Below are 22,478 nucleotides of genomic sequence, written 5' to 3' on the forward strand. Positions count from 1 at the left end.
TACTTACTTTTGCGCTTTTTGGTTAATGATTACTCTGCTTACTGGTTATCCATTTGCCCTTTCGGACTTAGTCTCGACATTATTTTCGACTTTTTGGTTAATGATTTCACACTTTTAACTTAATTTTGCGCTTTTTGGTTAATGATTACTCTGCTTACTGGTTAATTATTTGCTCTTTCGGACTTAGTCTCTGGACATTATTTTCGACTTTTTGGTTAATGATTTCACACTTTTAACCTAATTTTGCACTTTTTGGTTAATGATTTCACACTTTTTACTTACTTTTGTGCTTTTTGGTTAATGATTACTCTGCTTACTGTTTAATTATTTGCACTTTCGGACTTGGTCTCTGGACATTATTTTCGAATTTTTGGTTAATGATTTCACACTTTTAACCTAATTTTGCGCTTTTTGGTTAATGATTTCACACTTTTAACTTCCTTTTGTGCTTTTTGGTTAATGATTACTCTGCTTACTGGTTAATTATTTGCTCTTTCGGACTTGGTCTCTGGACATTATTATCGACTTTTTGGTTAATCATTTCACACTTTTAACCTAATTTTGCACTTTTTGGTTAATGATTTCACACTTTTTACTTACTTTTGTGCTTTTTGGTTAATGATTACTCTGCTTACTGGTTAATTATTTGCACTTTCGGACTTGGTCTCTGGACATTATTTTCGACTTTTTGGTTAATGATTTCACACTTTTAACCTAATTTTGCGCTTTTTGGTTAATGATTTCACACTTTTTACTTACTTTTGTGCTTTTTGTTTAATGATTACTCTGCTTGCTGGTTAATTATTTGCTCTTTCGGACTTAGTCTCTGGACATTATTATCGACTTTTTGGTTGATGATTTAACACTTTTTACTTACTTTTGCACTTTTTGGTTAATGATTACTCTGCTTACTGTTTAATTATTTGCTCTTTTGGACTTAGTCTCTGGACATTATTATCGACTTTTTGGTTGATGATTTCACACTTTTTACTTACTTTTGCACTTTTTGGTTAATGATTACTCTGCTTACTGGTTAATTATTTGCTCTTTCGGACTTCATCTCTGGACATTAGTTTCGACTTTTTGGTTAATGATTTCACACTTTTAAGTTACTTTTGCACTTTTTGGTTAATGATTACTCTGCTTACTGGTTAATTATTTGCTCTTTCGGACTTAGTCTCTGGACATCATTTTCGACTTTTTGGTTAATGATTTCACACTTTTAAGTTACTTTTGCACTTTTTGGTTAATGATTACTCTGCTTACTGGTTAATTATTTGCTCTTTCGGACTTAGACTCTGGACATTATTTTCGACTTTTTGGTTAATGATTTCACCCTTTTTACTTACTTTTTGTGTTTTTTGGTTAATGATTACTCTGCTTACTGGTTAACCATTTGCCCTTTCGGACTTAGTCTCGACATTATTTTCGACTTTTTGGTTAATGATTTCACACTTTTAACTTAATTTTGCGCTTTTTTGTTAATGATTACTCTGCTTACTGGTTAATTATTTGCTCTTTCGGACTTAGTCTCTGGACATTATTTTCGACTTTTTGGTTAATGATTTCACACTTTTAACCGAATTTTGCACTTTTTGGTTAATGATTTCACACTTTTTACTTACTTTTGTGCTTTTTGGTTAATGATTACTCTGCTTACTGTTTAATTATTTGCACTTTCGGACTTGGTCTCTGGACATTATTTTCGACTTTTTGGTAATGATTTCACACTTTTAACCTAATTTTGCGCTTTTTGGTTAATGATTTCACACTTTTAACTTCCTTTTGTGCTTTTTGGTTAATGATTACTCTGCTTACTGGTTAATTATTTGCTCTTTCGGACTTGGTCTCTGGACATTATTATCGACTTTTTGGTTAATCATTTCACACTTTTAACCTAATTTTGCACTTTTTGGTTAATGATTTCACACTTTTTACTTACTTTTGTGCTTTTTGGTTAATGATTACTCTGCTTACTGGTTAATTATTTGCACTTTCGGACTTGGTCTCTGGACATTATTTTCGACTTTTTGGTTAATGATTTCACACTTTTTAACCTAATTTTGCGCTTTTTGGTTAATGATTTCACACTTTTTACTTACTTTTGTGCTTTTTGTTTAATGATTACTCTGCTTGCTGGTTAATTATTTGCTCTTTCGGACTTAGTCTCTGGACATTATTATCGACTTTTTGGTTGATGATTTAACACTTTTTACTTACTTTTGCACTTTTTGGTTAATGATTACTCTGCTTACTGTTTAATTATTTGCTCTTTTGGACTTAGTCTCTGGACATTATTATCGACTTTTTGGTTGATGATTTCACACTTTTTACTTACTTTTGCACTTTTTGGTTAATGATTACTCTGCTTACTGGTTAATTATTTGCTCTTTCGGACTTCATCTCTGGACATTAGTTTCGACTTTTTGGTTAATGATTTCACACTTTTAAGTTACTTTTGCACTTTTTGGTTAATGATTACTCTGCTTACTGGTTAATTATTTGCTCTTTCGGACTTAGTCTCTGGACATTAGTTTCGACTTTTTGGTTAATGATTTCACACTTTTTACTTACTTTTGCCCATTTTGTTTAATGATTACTCTGCTTACTGGTTAACCATTTGCCCTTTCGGACTTAGTCTCTGGACATTATTGTCGACTTTTTGGTTACTGATTTCACGCTTTTAACTTAATTTTGTGCTTTTTGGTTAATGATTTCACACTTTTTACGTACTTTTGTGCTTTTTGGTTAATGATTACTCTGCTTACTGGTTAATTATTTGCACGTTCGGACTTGGTCTCTGGACATTATTTTCGACTTTTTGTTTAATGATTTCACACTTTTTACATACTTTTGTGCTTTTTGGTTAATGATTACTCTGCTTACTGGTTAATTATTTGCTCTTTTGGACTTAGTCTCTGGACATTATTTTCCGCTTTTTGGTTAATAATTTCACACTTTTTACTTACTTTTGTGCATTTGGTTTATGATTACTCTGCTTACTGGTTAATTATTTGCTCTTTCGGACTTCGTCTCTGGACATTATTTTCGACTTTTTGGTTAACGATTTCACACTTTTTACTTACATTTGCCCATCTTGTTTAATGATTACTCTGCTTACTGGTTAACCATTTGCCCTTTCGGACTTAGTCTCTGGACATTATTGTCGACTTTTTGGTTACTGATTTCACGCTTTTAACTTCATTTTGTGCTTTTTGGTTAATGATTACTCTGCTTACTGGTTAATTATTTGCACGCTCGGACTTGGTCTCTGGACATTATTTTGCGCTTTTTGGTTAATGATTTCACACTTTTTACTTACTTTTGTGCTTTTTGGTTTATGATTACTCTGCTTACTGGTTAATTATTTGCTCTTTCGCACTTAGTCTCTGGACATTATTTTCGACTTTTTGGTTAATGATTTCACACTTTTTACTTACTTTTGCGCTTTTTGGTTAATGATTACTCTGCTTACTGGTTATCCATTTGCCCTTTCGGACTTAGTCTCGACATTATTTTCGACTTTTTGGTTAATGATTTCACACTTTTAACTTAATTTTGCGCTTTTTGGTTAATGATTACTCTGCTTACTGGTTAATTATTTGCTCTTTCGGACTTAGTCTCTGGACATTATTTTCGACTTTTTGATTAATGATTTCACACTTTTAACCTAATTTTGCACTTTTTGGTTAATGATTTCAGACTTTTTACTTACTTTTGTGCTTTTTGGTTAATGATTACTCTGCTTACTGGTTAATTATTTGCACTTTCGGACTTGGTCTCTGGACATTATTTTCGACTTTTTGGTTAATGATTTCACACTTTTAACCTAATTTTGCGCTTTTTGGTTAATGATTTCACACTTTTTACTTACTTTTGTGCTTTTTGTTTAATGATTACTCTGCTTGCTGGTTAATTATTTGCTCTTTCGGACTTCGTCTCTGGACATTATTTTCGACTTTTTGGTTAACGATTTCACAACTTTTTACTTACATTTGCCCATCTTGTTTAATGATTACTCTGCTTACTGGTTAACCATTTGCCCTTTCGGACTTAGTCTCTGGACATTATTGTCGACTTTTTGGTTACTGATTTCACGCTTTTAACTTAATTTTGTGCTTTTTGGTTAATGATTTCACACTTGTTACGTACTTTTGTGCTTTTTGGTTAATGATTACTCTGCTTACTGGTTAATTATTTGCACGTTCGGACTTGGTCTCTGGACATTATTTTCGACTTTTTGGTTAGTGATTTCACACTTTTTGCTTACTTTGTGCTTTTTGGTTAATGATTACTCTGCTTACTGGTTAATTATTTGCTCTTTCGGACTTAGTCTCGACATTATTTTCGACTTTTTGGTTAATGATTTCACACTTTTAACTTAATTTTGCGCTTTTTGGTTAATGATTACTCTGCTTACTGGTTAATTATTTGCTCTTTCGGACTTAGTCTCTGGACATTATTTTCGACTTTTTGGTTAATGATTTCACACTTTTAACCTAATTTTGTACTTTTGGTTAATGATTTCACACTTTTTACTTACTTTTGTGCTTTTTGGTTAATGATTACTCTGCTTACTGTTTAATTATTTGCACTTTCGGACTTGGTCTCTGGACATTATTTTCGACTTTTTGGTTAATGATTTCACACTTTTAACCTAATTTTGCGCTTTTTGGTTAATGATTTCACACATTTAACTTCCTTTTGTGCTTTTTGGTTAATGATTACTGCTTACTGGTTAATTATTTGCTCTTTCGGACTTGGTCTCTGGACATTATTATCGACTTTTTGGTTAATCATTTCACACTTTTAACCTAATTTTGCACTTTTTGGTTAATGATTTCACACTTTTTACTTACTTTTGTGCTTTTTGGTTAATGATTACTCTGCTTACTGGTTAATTATTTGCACTTTCGGACTTGGTCTCTGACATTATTTTCGACTTTTTGGTTAATGATTTCACACTTTTAACCTAATTTTGCGCTTTTTGGTTAATGATTTCACACTTTTTACTTACTTTTGTGCTTTTTGTTTAATGATTACTCTGCTTGCTGGTTAATTATTTGCTCTTTCGGACTTAGTCTCTGGACATTATTATCGACTTTTTGGTTGATGATTTAACACTTTTTACTTACTTTTGCACTTTTTGGTTAATGATTACTCTGCTTACTGTTTAATTATTTGCTCTTTTGGACTTAGTCTCTGGACATTATTATCGACTTTTTGGTTGATGATTTCACACTTTTTACTTACTTTTGCACTTTTTGGTTAATGATTACTCTGCTTACTGGTTAATTATTTGCTCTTTCGGACTTCATCTCTGGACATTAGTTTCGACTTTTTGGTTAATGATTTCACACATTTAAGTTACTTTTGCACTTTTTGGTTAATGATTACTCTGCTTACTGGTTAATTATTTGCTCTTTCGGACTTAGTCTCTGGACATCATTTTCGACTTTTTGGTTAATGATTTCACACTTTTAAGTTACTTTTGCACTTTTTGGTTAATGATTACTCTGCTTACTGGTTAATTATTTGCTCTTTCGGACTTAGACTCTGGACATTATTTTCGACTTTTTGGTTAATGATTTCACACTTTTTACTTACTTTTGTGTTTTTTGGTTAATGATTACTCTGCTTACTGGTTAACCATTTGCCCTTTCGGACTTAGTCTCGACATTATTTTCGACTTTTTGGTTAATGATTTCACACTTTTAACTTAATTTTGCGCTTTTTTGTTAATGATTACTCTGCTTACTGGTTAATTATTTGCTGTTTCGGACTTAGTCTCTGGACATTATTTTCGACTTTTTGGTTAATGATTTCACACTTTTAACCGAATTTTGCACTTTTGGTTAATGATTTCACACTTTTTACTTACTTTTGTGCTTTTTGGTTAATGATTACTCTGCTTACTGTTTAATTATTTGCACTTTCGGACTTGGTCTCTGGACATTATTTTCGACTTTTTGGTTAATGATTTCACACTTTTAACCTAATTTTGCGCTTTTTGGTTAATGATTTCACACTTTTAACTTCCTTTTGTGCTTTTTGGTTACTGATTACTCTGCTTACTGGTTAATTATTTGCTCTTTCGGACTTGGTCTCTGGACATTATTATCGACTTTTTGGTTAATCATTTCACACTTTTAACCTAATTTTGCACTTTTTGGTTAATGATTTCACACTTTTTACTTACTTTTGTGCTTTTTGGTTAATGATTACTCTGCTTACTGGTTAATTATTTGCACTTTCGGACTTGGTCTCTGGACATTATTTTCGACTTTTTGGTTAATGATTTCACACTTTTAACCTAATTTTGCGCTTTTTGGTTAATGATTTCACACTTTTTACTTACTTTTGTGCTTTTTGTTTAATGATTACTCTGCTTGCTGGTTAATTATTTGCTCTTTCGGACTTAGTCTCTGGACATTATTATCGACTTTTTGGTTGATGATTTAACACTTTTTACTTACTTTTGCACTTTTTGGTTAATGATTACTCTGCTTACTGTTTAATTATTTGCTCTTTTGGACTTAGTCTCTGGACATTATTATCGACTTTTTGGTTGATGATTTCACACTTTTTACTTACTTTTGCACTTTTTGGTTAATGATTACTCTGCTTACTGGTTAATTATTTGCTCTTTCGGACTTCATCTCTGGACATCAGTTTCGACTTTTTGGTTAATGATTTCACACTTTTAAGTTACTTTTGCACTTTTTGGTTAATGATTACTCTGCTTACTGGTTAATTATTTGCTCTTTCGGACTTAGTCTCTGGACATTAGTTTCGACTTTTTGGTTAATGATTTCACACTTTTTACTTACTTTTGCCCATTTTGTTTAATGATTACTCTGCTTACTGGTTAACCATTTGCCCTTTCGGACTTCGTCTCTGGACATTATTGTCGACTTTTTGGTTACTGATTTCACGCTTTTAACTTAATTTTGTGCTTTTTGGTTAATGATTTCACACTTTTTACGTACTTTTGTGCTTTTTGGTTAATGATTACTCTGCTTACTGGTTAATTATTTGCACGTTCGGACTTGGTCTCTGGACATTATTTTCGACTTTTTGTTTAATGATTTCACACTTTTTACATACTTTTGTGCTTTTTGGTTAATGATTACTCTGCTTACTGGTTAATTATTTGCTCTTTTGGACTTAGTCTCTGGACATTATTTTCCGCTTTTTGGTTAATAATTTCACACTTTTTACTTACTTTTGTGCATTTTGGTTTATGATTACTCTGCTTACTGGTTAATTATTTGCTCTTTCGGACTTCGTCTCTGGACATTATTTTCGACTTTTTGGTTAACGATTTCACACTTTTTACTTACATTTGCCCATCTTGTTTAATGATTACTCTGCTTACTGGTTAACCATTTGCCCTTTCGGACTTAGTCTCTGGACATTATTGTCGACTTTTTTGGTTACTGATTTCACGCTTTTAACTTAATTTTGTGCTTTTTGGTTAATGATTACTCTGCTTACTGGTTAATTATTTGCAAGTTCGGACTTGGTCTCTGGACATTATTTTCAACTTTTTGGTTAATGATTTCACACTTTTTGCTTACTTTTGTGCTTTTTGGTTAATGATTACTCTGCTTACTGGTTAATTATTTGCTCTTTCGGACTTAGTCTCTGGACATTATTTTGCGCTTTTTGGTTAATGATTTCACACTTTTTACTTACTTTTGTGCTTTTTGGTTTATGATTACTCTGCTTACTGGTTAATTATTTGCTCTTTCGCACTTAGTCTCTGGACATTATTTTCGACTTTTTGGTTAATGATTTCACACTTTTTACTTACTTTTGCGCTTTTTGGTTAATGATTACTCTGCTTACTGGTTATCCATTTGCCCTTTCGGACTTAGTCTCGACATTATTTTCGACTTTTTGGTTAATGATTTCACACTTTTAACTTAATTTTGCGCTTTTTGGTTAATGATTACTCTGCTTACTGGTTAATTATTTGCTCTTTCGGACTTAGTCTCTGGACATTATTTTCGACTTTTTTGTTAATGATTTCACACTTTTAACCTAATTTTGCACTTTTTGGTTAATGATTTCACACTTTTTACTTACTTTTGTGCTTTTTGGTTAATGATTACTCTGCTTACTGGTTAATTATTTGCACTTTCGGACTTGGTCTCTGGACATTATTTTCGACTTTTTGGTTAATGATTTCACACTTTTAACCTAATTTTGCGCTTTTTGGTTAATGATTTCACACTTTTTACTTACTTTTGTGCTTTTTGTTTAATGATTACTCTGCTTGCTGGTTAATTATTTGCTCTTTCGGACTTAGTCTCTGGACATTATTATCGACTTTTTGGTTGATGATTTAACACTTTTTACTTACTTTTGCACTTTTTGGTTAATGATTACTCTGCTTACTGTTTAATTATTTGCTCTTTTGGACTTAGTCTCTGGACATTATTATCGACTTTTTGGTTGATGATTTCACACTTTTTACTTACTTTTGCACTTTTTGGTTAATGATTACTCTGCTTACTGGTTAATTATTTGCTCTTTCGGACTTCATCTCTGGACATTAGTTTCGACTTTTTGGTTAATGATTTCACACTTTTAAGTTACTTTTGCACTTTTTGGTTAATGATTACTCTGCTTACTGGTTAATTATTTGCTCTTTCGGACTTAGTCTCTGGACATTAGTTTCGACTTTTTGGTTAATGATTTCACACTTTTTACTTACTTTTGCCCATTTTGTTTAATGATTACTCTGCTTACTGGTTAACCATTTGCCCTTTCGGACTTCGTCTCTGGACATTATTGTCGACTTTTTGGTTACTGATTCACGCTTTTAACTTAATTTTGTGCTTTTTGGTTAATGATTTCACACTTTTTACGTACTTTTGTGCTTTTTGGTTAATGATTACTCTGCTTACTGGTTAATTATTTGCACGTTCGGACTTGGTCTCTGGACATTATTTTCGACTTTTTGTTTAATGATTTCACACTTTTTACATACTTTTGTGCTTTTTGGTTAATGATTACTCTGCTTACTGGTTAATTATTTGCTCTTTTGGACTTAGTCTCTGGACATTATTTTCCGCTTTTTGGTTAATAATTTCACACTTTTTACTTACTTTTGTGCATTTTGGTTTATGATTACTCTGCTTACTGGTTAATTATTTGCTCTTTCGGACTTCGTCTCTGGACATTATTTTCGACTTTTTGGTTAACGATTTCACACTTTTTACTTACATTTGCCCATCTTGTTTAATGATTACTCTGCTTACTGGTTAACCATTTGCCCTTTCGGACTTAGTCTCTGGACATTATTGTCGACTTTTTGGTTACTGATTTCACGCTTTTAACTTAATTTTGTGCTTTTTGGTTAATGATTACTCTGCTTACTGGTTAATTATTTGCACGTTCGGACTTGGTCTCTGGACATTATTTTCAACTTTTTGGTTAATGATTTCACACTTTTTGCTTACTTTTGTGCTTTTTGGTTAATGATTACTCTGCTTACTGGTTAATTATTTGCTCTTTCGGACTTAGTCTCTGGACATTATTTTGCGCTTTTTGGTTAATGATTTCACACTTTTTACTTACTTTTGTGCTTTTTGGTTTATGATTACTCTGCTTACTGGTTAATTATTTGCTCTTTCGCACTTAGTCTCTGGACATTATTTTCGACTTTTTGGTTAATGATTTCACACTTTTTACTTACTTTTGCGCTTTTTGGTTAATGATTACTCTGCTTACTGGTTATCCATTTGCCCTTTCGGACTTAGTCTCGACATTATTTTCGACTTTTTGGTTAATGATTTCACACTTTTAACTTAATTTTGCGCTTTTTGGTTAATGATTACTCTGCTTACTGGTTAATTATTTGCTCTTTCGGACTTAGTCTCTGGACATTATTTTCGACTTTTTTGTTAATGATTTCACACTTTTAACCTAATTTTGCACTTTTTGGTTAATGATTTCAGACTTTTTACTTACTTTGTGCTTTTTGGTTAATGATTACTCTGCTTACTGGTTAATTATTTGCACTTTCGGACTTGGTCTCTGGACATTATTTTCGACTTTTTGGTTAATGATTTCACACTTTTAACCTAATTTTGCGCTTTTTGGTTAATGATTTCACACTTTTTACTTACTTTTGTGCTTTTTGTTTAATGATTACTCTGCTTGCTGGTTAATTATTTGCTCTTTCGGACTTCGTCTCTGGACATTATTTTCGACTTTTTGGTTAACGATTTCACACTTTTTACTTACATTTGCCCATCTTGTTTAATGATTACTCTGCTTACTGGTTAACCATTTGCCCTTTCGGACTTAGTCCTCTGGACATTATTGTCGACTTTTTGGTTACTGATTTCACGCTTTTAACTTAATTTTCTGCTTTTTGGTTAATGATTTCACACTTGTTACGTACTTTTGTGCTTTTTGGTTAATGATTACTCTGCTTACTGGTTAATTATTTGCACGTTCGGACTTGGTCTCTGGACATTATTTTCGACTTTTTGGTTAGTGATTTCACACTTTTTGCTTACTTTTGTGCTTTTTGGTTAATGATTACTCTGCTTACTGGTTAATTATTTGCTCTTTCGGACTTAGTCTCTGGACATTATTTTGCGCTTTTTGGTTAATGATTTCACACTTTTTACTTACTTTTGTGCTTTTGTGTTGGTTATGATTACTCTGCTTACTGGTTTATTATTTGCTCTTTCGCACTTAGTCTCTGGACATTATTTTCGACTTTTTGGTTAATGATTTCACACTTTTTACTTACTTTTGCGCTTTTTGGTTAATGATTACTCTGCTTACTGGTTATCCATTTGCCCTTTCGGACTTCGTCTCGACATTATTTTCAACTTTTTGGTTAATGATTTCACACTTTTAACTTAATTTTGCGCTTTTTGGTTAATGATTACTCTGCTTACTGGTTAATTATTTGCTCTTTCGGACTTAGTCTCTGGACATTATTTTCGACTTTTTGGTTAATGATTTCACACTTTTAACCTAATTTTGCACTTTTTGGTTAATGATTTCAGACTTTTTTACTTACTTTTGTGCTTTTTGGTTAATGATTACTCTGCTTACTGGTTAATTATTTGCACTTTCGGACTTGGTCTCTGGACATTATTTTCGACTTTTTGGTTAATCATTTCACACTTTTAACCTAATTTTGCGCTTTTTGGTAAATGATTTCACACTTTTTACGTACTTTTGTGCTTTTTGGTTAATGATTACTCTGCTTACTGGTTAATTATTTGCACGTTCGGACTTGGTCTCTGGACATTATTTTCGACTTTTTGGTTAATGATTTCACACTTTTTACTTACTTTTGTGCTTTTTGGTTAATGATTACTCTGCTTACTGTTTAATTATTTGCTCTTTCGGACTTAGTCTCTGGACATTATTTTCGACTTTTTGGTTGATGATTTCACACTTTTTACTTACTTTTGCGCTTTTTGGTTAATGATTACTCTGCTTACTGGTTATCCATTTGCCCTTTCGGACTTAGTCTCGACATTATTTTCGACTTTTTGGTTAATGATTTCACACTTTTAACTTAATTTTGCGCTTTTTGGTTAATGATTACTCTGCTTACTGGATAATTATTTGCTCTTTCGGACTTAGTCTCTGGACATTATTTTCGACTTTTTGGTTAATGATTTCACACTTTTAACCTAATTTTGCACTTTTTGGTTAATGATTTCACACTTTTTACTTACTTTTGTGCTTTTTGGTTAATGATTACTCTGCTTACTGGTTAATTATTTGCACTTTCGGACTTGGTCTCTGGACATTATTTTCGACTTTTTGGTTAATGATTTCACACTTTTAACCTAATTTTGCGCTTTTTGGTTAATGATTTCACACTTTTTACTTACTTTTGTGCTTTTTGTTTAATGATTACTCTGCTTGCTGGTTAATTATTTGCTCTTTCGGACTTAGTCTTGACATTATTTTCGACTTTTTGGTTATTGATTTCACACTTTTAACTTAATTTTGCGCTTTTTGGTTAATGATTACTCTGCTTACTGGTTAATTATTTGCTCTTTCGGACTTAGTCTCTGGACATTATTTTCGACTTTTTGGTTAATGATTTCACACTTTTAACTTAATTTTGCGCTTTTTGTTTAATGATTACTCTGCTTACTGGTTAATTATTTGCTCTCTTTCGGATTTAGTCTCTGGACATTATTTTCGACTTTTTGGTTGATGATTTCACACTTTTTTCTTACTTTTGCGCTTTTTGGTTAATGATTACTCTGCTTACTGGTTATCCATTTGCCCTTTCGGACTTGGTCTCTGGACATTATTTTCGACTTTTTGGTTAATCATTTCACACTTTTAACCTAATTTTGCACTTTTTGGTTAATGATTTCACACTTTTTACTTACTTTTGTGCTTTTTGGTTAATGATTACTCTGCTTACTGGTTAATTATTTGCACTTTCGGACTTAGTCTCTGGACATTATTATCGACTTTTTGGTTGATGATTTCACACTTTTTACTTACTTTTGCACTTTTTGGTTAATGATTACTCTGCTTACTGGTTAATTATTTGCTCTTTTGGACTTAGTCTCTGGACATCATTTTCGACTTTTTGGTTAATGATTTCACACTTTTAAGTTACTTTTGCACTTTTTGGTTAATGATTACTCTGCTTACTGGTTAATTATTTGCTCTTTCGGACTTCGTCTCTGGACATTAGTTTCGACTTTTTGGTTAATGATTTCACACTTTTAAGTTACTTTTGCACTTTTTGGTTAATGATTACTCTGCTTACTGGTTAATTATTTGCTCTTTCGGACTTAGTCTCTGGACATTAGTTTCGACTTTTTGGTTAATGATTTCACACTTTTTACTTACTTTTGCCCATTTTGTTTAATGATTACTCTGCTTACTGGTTAACCATTTGCCCTTTCGGACTTCGTCTCTGGACATTATTGTCGACTTTTTGGTTACTGATTTCACGCTTTTAACTTAATTTTGTGCTTTTTGGTTAATGATTTCACACTTTTTACGTACTTTTGTGCTTTTTGGTTAATGATTACTCTGCTTACTGGTTAATTATTTGCACGTTCGGACTTGGTCTCTGGACATTATTTTCGACTTTTTGTTTAATGATTTCACACTTTTTACATACTTTTGTGCTTTTTGGTTAATGATTACTCTGCTTACTGGTTAATTATTTGCTCTTTTGGACTTAGTCTCTGGACATTATTTTCCGCTTTTTGGTTAATAATTTCACACTTTTTACTTACTTTTGTGCATTTTGGTTTATGATTACTCTGCTTACTGGTTAATTATTTGCTCTTTCGGACTTCGTCTCTGGACATTATTTTCGACTTTTTGGTTAACGATTTCACACTTTTTACTTACATTTGCCCATCTTGTTTAATGATTACTCTGCTTACTGGTTAACCATTTGCCCTTTCGGACTTAGTCTCTGGACATTATTGTCGACTTTTTGGTTACTGATTTCACGCTTTTAACTTAATTTTGTGCTTTTTGGTTAATGATTACTCTGCTTACTGGTTAATTATTTGCACGTTCGGACTTGGTCTCTGGACATTATTTTCAACTTTTTGGTTAATGATTTCACACTTTTTGCTTACTTTTGTGCTTTTTGGTTAATGATTACTCTGCTTACTGGTTAATTATTTGCTCTTTCGGACTTAGTCTCTGGACATTATTTTGCGCTTTTTGGTTAATGATTTCACACTTTTTACTTACTTTTGTGCTTTTTGGTTTATGATTACTCTGCTTACTGGTTAATTATTTGCTCTTTCGCACTTAGTCTCTGGACATTATTTTCGACTTTTTGGTTAATGATTTCACACTTTTTACTTACTTTTGCGCTTTTTGGTTAATGATTACTCTGCTTACTGGTTATCCATTTGCCCTTTCGGACTTAGTCTCGACATTATTTTCGACTTTTTGGTTAATGATTTCACACTTTTAACTTAATTTTGCGCTTTTTGGTTAATGATTACTCTGCTTACTGGTTAATTATTTGCTCTTTCGGACTTAGTCTCTGGACATTATTTTCGACTTTTTTGTTAATGATTTCACACTTTTAACCTAATTTTGCACTTTTTGGTTAATGATTTCAGACTTTTTACTTACTTTGTGCTTTTTGGTTAATGATTACTCTGCTTACTGGTTAATTATTTGCACTTTCGGACTTGGTCTCTGGACATTATTTTCGACTTTTTGGTTAATGATTTCACACTTTTAACCTAATTTTGCGCTTTTTGGTTAATGATTTCACACTTTTTACTTACTTTTGTGCTTTTTGTTTAATGATTACTCTGCTTGCTGGTTAATTATTTGCTCTTTCGGACTTCGTCTCTGGACATTATTTTCGACTTTTTGGTTAACGATTTCACACTTTTTACTTACATTTGCCCATCTTGTTTAATGATTACTCTGCTTACTGGTTAACCATTTGCCCTTTCGGACTTAGTCTCTGGACATTATTGTCGACTTTTTGGTTACTGATTTCACGCTTTTAACTTAATTTTCTGCTTTTTGGTTAATGATTTCACACTTGTTACGTACTTTTGTGCTTTTTGGTTAATGATTACTCTGCTTACTGGTTAATTATTTGCACGTTCGGACTTGGTCTCTGGACATTATTTTCGACTTTTTGGTTAGTGATTTCACACTTTTTGCTTACTTTTGTGCTTTTTGGTTAATGATTACTCTGCTTACTGGTTAATTATTTGCTCTTTCGGACTTAGTCTCTGGACATTATTTTGCGCTTTTTGGTTAATGATTTCACACTTTTTACTTACTTTTGTGCTTTTTGGTTTATGATTACTCTGCTTACTGGTTTATTATTTGCTCTTTCGCACTTAGTCTCTGGACATTATTTTCGACTTTTTGGTTAATGATTTCACACTTTTTACTTACTTTTGCGCTTTTTGGTTAATGATTACTCTGCTTACTGGTTATCCATTTGCCCTTTCGGACTTCGTCTCGACATTATTTTCAACTTTTTGGTTAATGATTTCACACTTTTAACTTAATTTTGCGCTTTTTGGTTAATGATTACTCTGCTTACTGGTTAATTATTTGCTCTTTCGGACTTAGTCTCTGGACATTATTTTCGACTTTTTGGTAATGATTTCAGACTTTTTACTTACTTTTGTGCTTTTGGTTAATGATTACTCTGCTTACTGGTTAATTATTTGCACTTTCGGACTTGGTCTCTGGACATTATTTTCGACTTTTTGGTTAATCATTTCACACTTTTAACCTAATTTTGCGCTTTTTGGTAAATGATTTCACACTTTTTACGTACTTTTGTGCTTTTTGGTTAATGATTACTCTGCTTACTGGTTAATTATTTGCACGTTCGGACTTGGTCTCTGGACATTATTTTCGACTTTTTGGTTAATGATTTCACACTTTTTACTTACTTTTGTGCTTTTTGGTTAATGATTACTCTGCTTACTGTTTAATTATTTGCTCTTTCGGACTTAGTCTCTGGACATTATTTTTCGACTTTTTGGTTGATGATTTCACACTTTTTACTTACTTTGCGCTTTTTGGTTAATGATTACTCTGCTTACTGGTTATCCATTTGCCCTTTCGGACTTAGTCTCGACATTATTTTCGACTTTTTGGTTAATGATTTCACACTTTTAACTTAATTTTGCGCTTTTTGGTTAATGATTACTCTGCTTACTGGTTAATTATTTGCTCTTTCGGACTTAGTCTCTGGACATTATTTTCGACTTTTTGGTTAATGATTTCACACTTTTAACCTAATTTTGCACTTTTTGGTTAATGATTTCACACTTTTTACTTACTTTTGTGCTTTTTTGGTTAATGATTACTCTGCTTACTGGTTAATTATTTGCACTTTCGGACTTGGTCTCTGGACATTATTTTCGACTTTTTGGTTAATGATTTCACACTTTTACCTAATTTTGCGCTTTTTGGTTAATGATTTCACACTTTTTACTTACTTTTGTGCTTTTTGTTTAATGATTACTCTGCTTGCTGGTTAATTATTTGCTCTTTCGGACTTAGTCTTGACATTATTTTCGACTTTTTGGTTATTGATTTCACACTTTTAACTTAATTTTGCGCTTTTTGGTTAATGATTACTCTGCTTACTGGTTAATTATTTGCTCTTTCGGACTTAGTCTCTGGACATTATTTTCGACTTTTTGGTTAATGATTTCACACTTTTAACTTAATTTTGCGCTTTTTGTTTAATGATTACTCTGCTTACTGGTTAATTATTTGCTCTTTCGGATTTAGTCTCTGGACATTATTTTCGACTTTTTGGTTGATGATTTCACACTTTTTTCTTACTTTTGCGCTTTTTGGTTAATGATTACTCTGCTTACTGGTTATCCATTTGCCCTTTCGGACTTGGTCTCTGGACATTATTTTCGACTTTTTGGTTAATCATTTCACACTTTTAACCTAATTTTGCACTTTTTGGTTAATGATTTCACACTTTTTACTTACTTTTGTGCTTTTTGGTTAATGATTACTCTGCTTACTGGTTAATTATTTGCACTTTCGGACTTAGTCTCTGGACATTATTATCGACTTTTTGGTTGATGATTTCACACTTTTTACTTACTTTTGCACTTTTTGGTTAATGATTACTCTGCTTACTGGTTAATTATTTGCTCTTTTGGACTTAGTCTCTGGACATCATTTTCGACTTTTTGGTTAATGATTTCACACTTTTAAGTTACTTTTGCACTTTTTGGTTAATGATTACTCTGCTTACTGGTTAATTATTTGCTCTTTCGGACTTCGTCTCTGGACATTAGTTTCGACTTTTTGGTTAATGATTTCACACTTTTAAGTTACTTTTGCACTTTTTGGTTAATGATTACTCTGTTTACTGGTTAATTATTTGCTCTTTCGGACTTCGTCTCTGGACATTATTGTCGACTTTTTGGTTACTGATTTCACGCTTTTAACTTAATTTGTGCTTTTTGGTTAATGATTTCACACTTTTTACGTACTTTTGTGCTTTTTGGTTAATGATTACTCTGCTTACTGGTTAATTATTTGCACGTTCGGACTTGGTCTCTGGACATTATTTTCGACTTTTTGGTAATGATTTCACACTTTTTACTTACTTTTGTGCTTTTTGGTTAATGATTACTCTGCTTACAGGTTAATTATTTGCTCTTTCGGACTTAGTCTCTGGACATTATTTTGCGCTTTTGGTTAATGATTTCACACTTTTTACTTACTTTTGCGCTTTTTGGTAATGATTACTCTGCTTACTGGTTATCCATTTGCCCTTTCGGACTTAGTCTTGACATTATTTTCGACTTTTTGGTTAATGATTTCACACTTTTTTCTTACTTTGGCACTTTTTGGTTAATGATTACTCTGCTTACTGGTTAACCATTTGCCCTTTCGGACTTGGTCTCTGGACATTATTTTCGACTTTTTGGTTAATCATTTCACACTTTTAACCTAATTTTGCCCTTTTTGGTTAATGATTTCACACTTTTACGTACTTTTGTGCTTTTTGGTTAATGATTACTCTGCTTACTGATTAATTATTTGAACGTTCGGACTTGGTCTCTGGACATTATTTTCGACTTTTTGGTTAATGATTTCACACTTTTTACTTACTTTTGTGCTTTTTGGTTAATGATTACTCTGCTTACTGGTTAATTATTTGCTCTTTCGACTTAGTCTCTGGACATTATTTTGCGCTTTTTTGGTTAATGATTTCACACTTTTTACTTACTTTTGTGCTTTTTGGGTAATGATTTCTCTGCTTACTGGTTAATTATTTGCACGTTCGGACTTGGTCTCCGGACATTATTTTCGACTTTTTGGTTAATGATTTCACACTTTTACTTACTTTTGCACATTTTGGTTAATGATTACTCTGCTTACAGGTTAATTATTTGCTCTTTCGGACTTAGTCTCTGGACATTATTTTGCGCTTTTGGTTAATGATTTCACACTTTTTACTTACTTTTGCGCTTTTTGGTTAATGATTACTCTGCTTACTGGTTATCCATTTGCCCTTTCGGACTTAGTCTCGACATTATTTTCGACTTTTTGGTTAATGATTTCACACTTTTAACTTAATTTTGCGCTTTTTGGTTAATGATTACTCTGCTTACTGGTTAATTATTTGCTCTTTCGGACTTAGTCTCTGGACATTATTTTCGACTTTTTGGTTAATGATTTCACACTTTTCACCTAATTTTGCACTTTTTGGTTAATGATTTCACACTTTTTACTTACTTTTGTGCTTTTTGGTTAATGATTACTCTGCTTACTGGTTAATTATTTGCTCTTTCGGACTTAGTCTCGACATCATTTTCGACTTTTTGGTTAATGATTTCACACTTTTAACTTAATTTTGCGCTTTTTGGTTAATGATTACTCTGCTTACTGGTTAATTATTTGCTCTTTCGGATTTAGTCTCTGGACATTATTTTCGACTTTTTGGTTAATGATTTCACACTTTTTTCTTACTTTTGCGCTTTTTGGTTAATGATTACTCTGCTTACTGGTTAACCATTTGCCCTTTCGGACTTAGTCTCTGGACATTATTGTCGACTTTTTGGTTACTGATTTCATACTATTAACTTCCTTTTGTGCTTTTTGGTTAATGATTACTCTGCTTACTGGTTAATTATTTGCTCTTTCGGACTTAGTCTCTGGACATTATTTTCGACTTTTTGGTTAATCATTTCACACTTTTAACCTAATTTTGCACTTGTTGGTTAATGATTACTCTGCTTACTGGTTAATTATTTGCACTTTCGGACTTGGTCTCTGGACATTATTTTCGAGTTTTTGGTTAATGATTTCACACTTTTAACATAATTTTGCGCTTTTTGGTTATGATTTCACACTTTTTACTTACTTTTGTGCTTTTTGGTTAATGATTACTCTGCTTACTTGTTAATTATTTGCTCTTTCGGACTTAGTCTCTGTACATCATTTTCGACTTTTTGGTTAATGATTTCACACTTTTAAGTTACTTTTGCACTTTTTGGTTAATGATTACTCTGCTTACTGGTTAATTATTTGCTCTTTCGGACTTCGTCTCTGGACATTAGTTTCGACTTTTTGGTTAATGATTTCACACTTTTAAGTTACTTTTGCACTTTTTGGTTAATGATTACTCTGCTTACTGGTTAATTATTTGCTCTTTCGGACTTAGTCTCTGGACATTAGTTTCAACTTTTTGGTTAATGATTTCACACTTTTTACTTACTTTTGCACGTTTTGGTTAATGATTACTCTGCTTACTGTTTAATTATTTGCTCTTTCGGACTTAGTCTCTGGACATTATTTTCAACATTTTGGTTAATGATTTCACGCTTTTAACCTAATTTTGCGCTTTTTGGTTAATGATTTCACACTTTTTACTTACTTTTGTGCTTTTTGGTTAATGATTACTCTGCTTACTTGTTAATTATTTGCTCTTTCGGACTTAGTCTCTGTACATCATTTTCGACTTTTTGGTTAATGATTTCACACTTTTAAGTTACTTTTGCACTTTTTGGTTAATGATTACTCTGCTTCCTGGTTAATTATTTGTTCTTTCGGACTTAGTCTCTGGACATTATTTTTGACTTTTTGGTTAATGATTTCACACTTTTAAGTTACTTTTGCACTTTTTGGTTAATGATTACTCTGCTTACTGTTTAATTATTTGCTCTTTCGGACTTAGTCTCTGGACATTATTTTCGACTTTTTGGTTAATGATTTCACACTTTTTACTTACTTTTGCGCTTTTTGGTTAATGATTACTCTGCTTACTGGTTAACCATTTGCCCTTTCGGACTTAGTCTCTGGACATTATTGTTCACTTTTTGGTTACTGATTTCACACTTTTAACTTCCTTTTGTGCTTTTTGGTTAATGATTACTCTGCTTACTGGTTAATTATTTGCTCTTTCGGACTTAGTCTCTGGACATCATTTTCGACTTTTTGGTTAATGATTTCACACTTTTAACTTAATTTTGCGCTTTTTGGTTAATGATTACTCTGCTTACTGGTTAATTATTTGCTCTTTCGGATTTAGTCTCTGGACAATATTTTCGACTTTTTGGTTGATGATTTCACACTTTTTTCTTACTTTTGCGCTTTTTGGTTAATGATTACTCTGCTTACTGGTTATCCATTTGCCCTTTCGGACTTGGTCTCTGGACATTATTTTCGACTTTTTGGTTAATCATTTCACACTTTTAACCTAATTTTGCACTTTTTGGTTAATGATTTCACACTTTTTACTTACTTTTGTGCTTTTTGGTTAATGATTACTATGCTTACTGGTTAATTATTTGCACTTTCGGACTTCGTCTCTGGACATTAGTTTCGACTTTTTGGTTAATGATTTCACACTTTTAAGTTACTTTTGCACTTTTTGGTTAATGATTACTCTGTTTACTGGTTAATTATTTGCTCTTTCGGACTTAGTCTCTGGACATTATTGTCGACTTTTTGGTTACTGATTTCACGCTTTTAACTTAATTTTGTGCTTTTTGGTTAATGATTTCACACTTTTTACGTACTTTTGTGCTTTTTGGTTAATGATTACTCTGCTTACTGGTTAATTATTTGCACGTTCGGACTTGGTCTCCGGACATTATTTTCGACTTTTTGGTTAATGATTTCACACTTTTTACTTACTTTTGCACATTTTGGTTAATGATTACTCTGCTTACAGGTTAATTATTTGCTCTTTCGGACTTAGTCTCTGGACATTATTTTGCGCTTTTTGGTTCATGATTTCACACTTTTTACTTACTTTTGCGCTTTTTGGTTAATGATTACTCTGCTTACTGGTTATCCATTTGCCCTTTCGGACTTAGTCTCGACATTATTTTCGACTTTTTGGTTAATGATTTCACACTTTTAACTTAATTTTGCGCTTTTTGGTTAATGATTACTCTGCTTACTGGTTAATTATTTGCTCTTTCGGACTTAGTCTCTGGACATTATTTTCGACTTTTTGGTTAATGATTTCACACTTTTAACCTAATTTTGAACTTTTTGGTTAATGATTTCACACTTTTTACTTACTTTTGTGCTTTTTGGTTAATGATTACTCTGCTTACTGGTTAATTATTTGCACTTTCGGACTTAGTTTCGACATTATTTTCGACTTTTTGGTTAATGATTTCACACTTTTAACTTAATTTTGCGCTTTTTGGTTAATGATTACTCTGCTTACTGGTTAATTATTTGCTCTTTCGGATTTAGTCTCTGGACATTATTTTCGACTTTTTGGTTAATGATTTCACACTTTTTTCTTACTTTTGCGCTTTTTGGTTAATGATTACTCTGCTTACTGGTTAACCATTTGCCCTTTCGGACTTAGTCTCTGGACATTATTTTCGACTTTTTGGTTAATCATTTCACACTTTTAACCTAATTTTGCACTTGTTGGTTAATGATTGCTCTGCTTACTGGTTAATTATTTGCACTTTCGGACTTGGTCTCTGGACATTATTTTCGACTTTTTGGTTAATGATTTCACACTTTTAGCCTAATTTTGCGCTTTTTGGTTAATGATTTCACACTTTTTACTTACTTTTGTGCTTTTTGTTTAATGATAACTCTGCTTGCTGGTTAATTATTTGCTCTTTCGGACTTAGTCTCTGGACATTATTATCGACTTTGTGGTTGATGATTTCACACTTTTTACTTACTTTTGCACTTTTTGGTTAATGATTACTCTGCTTACTGGTTAACCATTTGCCCTTTTGGACTTTGTCTCTGGACATTATTTTCGAGTTTTTGGTTAATGATTTCACACTTTTAACATAATTTTGCGCTTTTTGGTTAATGATTTCACACTTTTTACTTACTTTTGTGCTTTTTGTTTAATGATAACTCAGCTTACTGGTTAATTATTTGCTCTTTTGGACTTAGTCTCTGGACATCATTTTCGACTTTTTGGTTAATGATTTCACACTTTTAAGTTACTTTTGCACTTTTTGGTTAATGATTACTCTGCTTACTGGTTAATTATTTGCTCTTTCGGACTTCGTCTCTGGACATTAGTTTCGACTTTTTGGTTAATGATTTCACACTTTTAAGTTCCTTTTGCACTTTTTGGTTAATGATTACTCTGCTTACTGGTTAATTATTTGCTCTTTCGGACTTAGTCTCTGGACATTAGTTTCGACTTTTTGGTTAATGATTTCACACTTTTTACTTACTTTTGCACGTTTTGGTTAATGATTACTCTGCTTACTGTTTAATTATTTGCTCTTTCGGACTTAGTCTCTGGACATTATTTTCAACATTTTGGTTAATGATTTCACGCTTTTAACCTAATTTAGCGCTTTTTGGTTAATGATTTCACACTTTTTACTTACTTTTGTGCTTTTTGGTTAATGATTACTCTGCTTACTTGTTAATTATTTGCTCTTTCGGACTTATTCTCTGTACATCATTTTCGACTTTTTGGTTAATGATTTCACACTTTTAAATTACTTTTGCACTTTTTG

This window comes from Heterodontus francisci, unplaced genomic scaffold (genome assembly GCF_036365525.1).
Source record: "Heterodontus francisci isolate sHetFra1 unplaced genomic scaffold, sHetFra1.hap1 HAP1_SCAFFOLD_210, whole genome shotgun sequence".
Lineage (NCBI taxonomy): Eukaryota > Metazoa > Chordata > Chondrichthyes > Heterodontiformes > Heterodontidae > Heterodontus > Heterodontus francisci.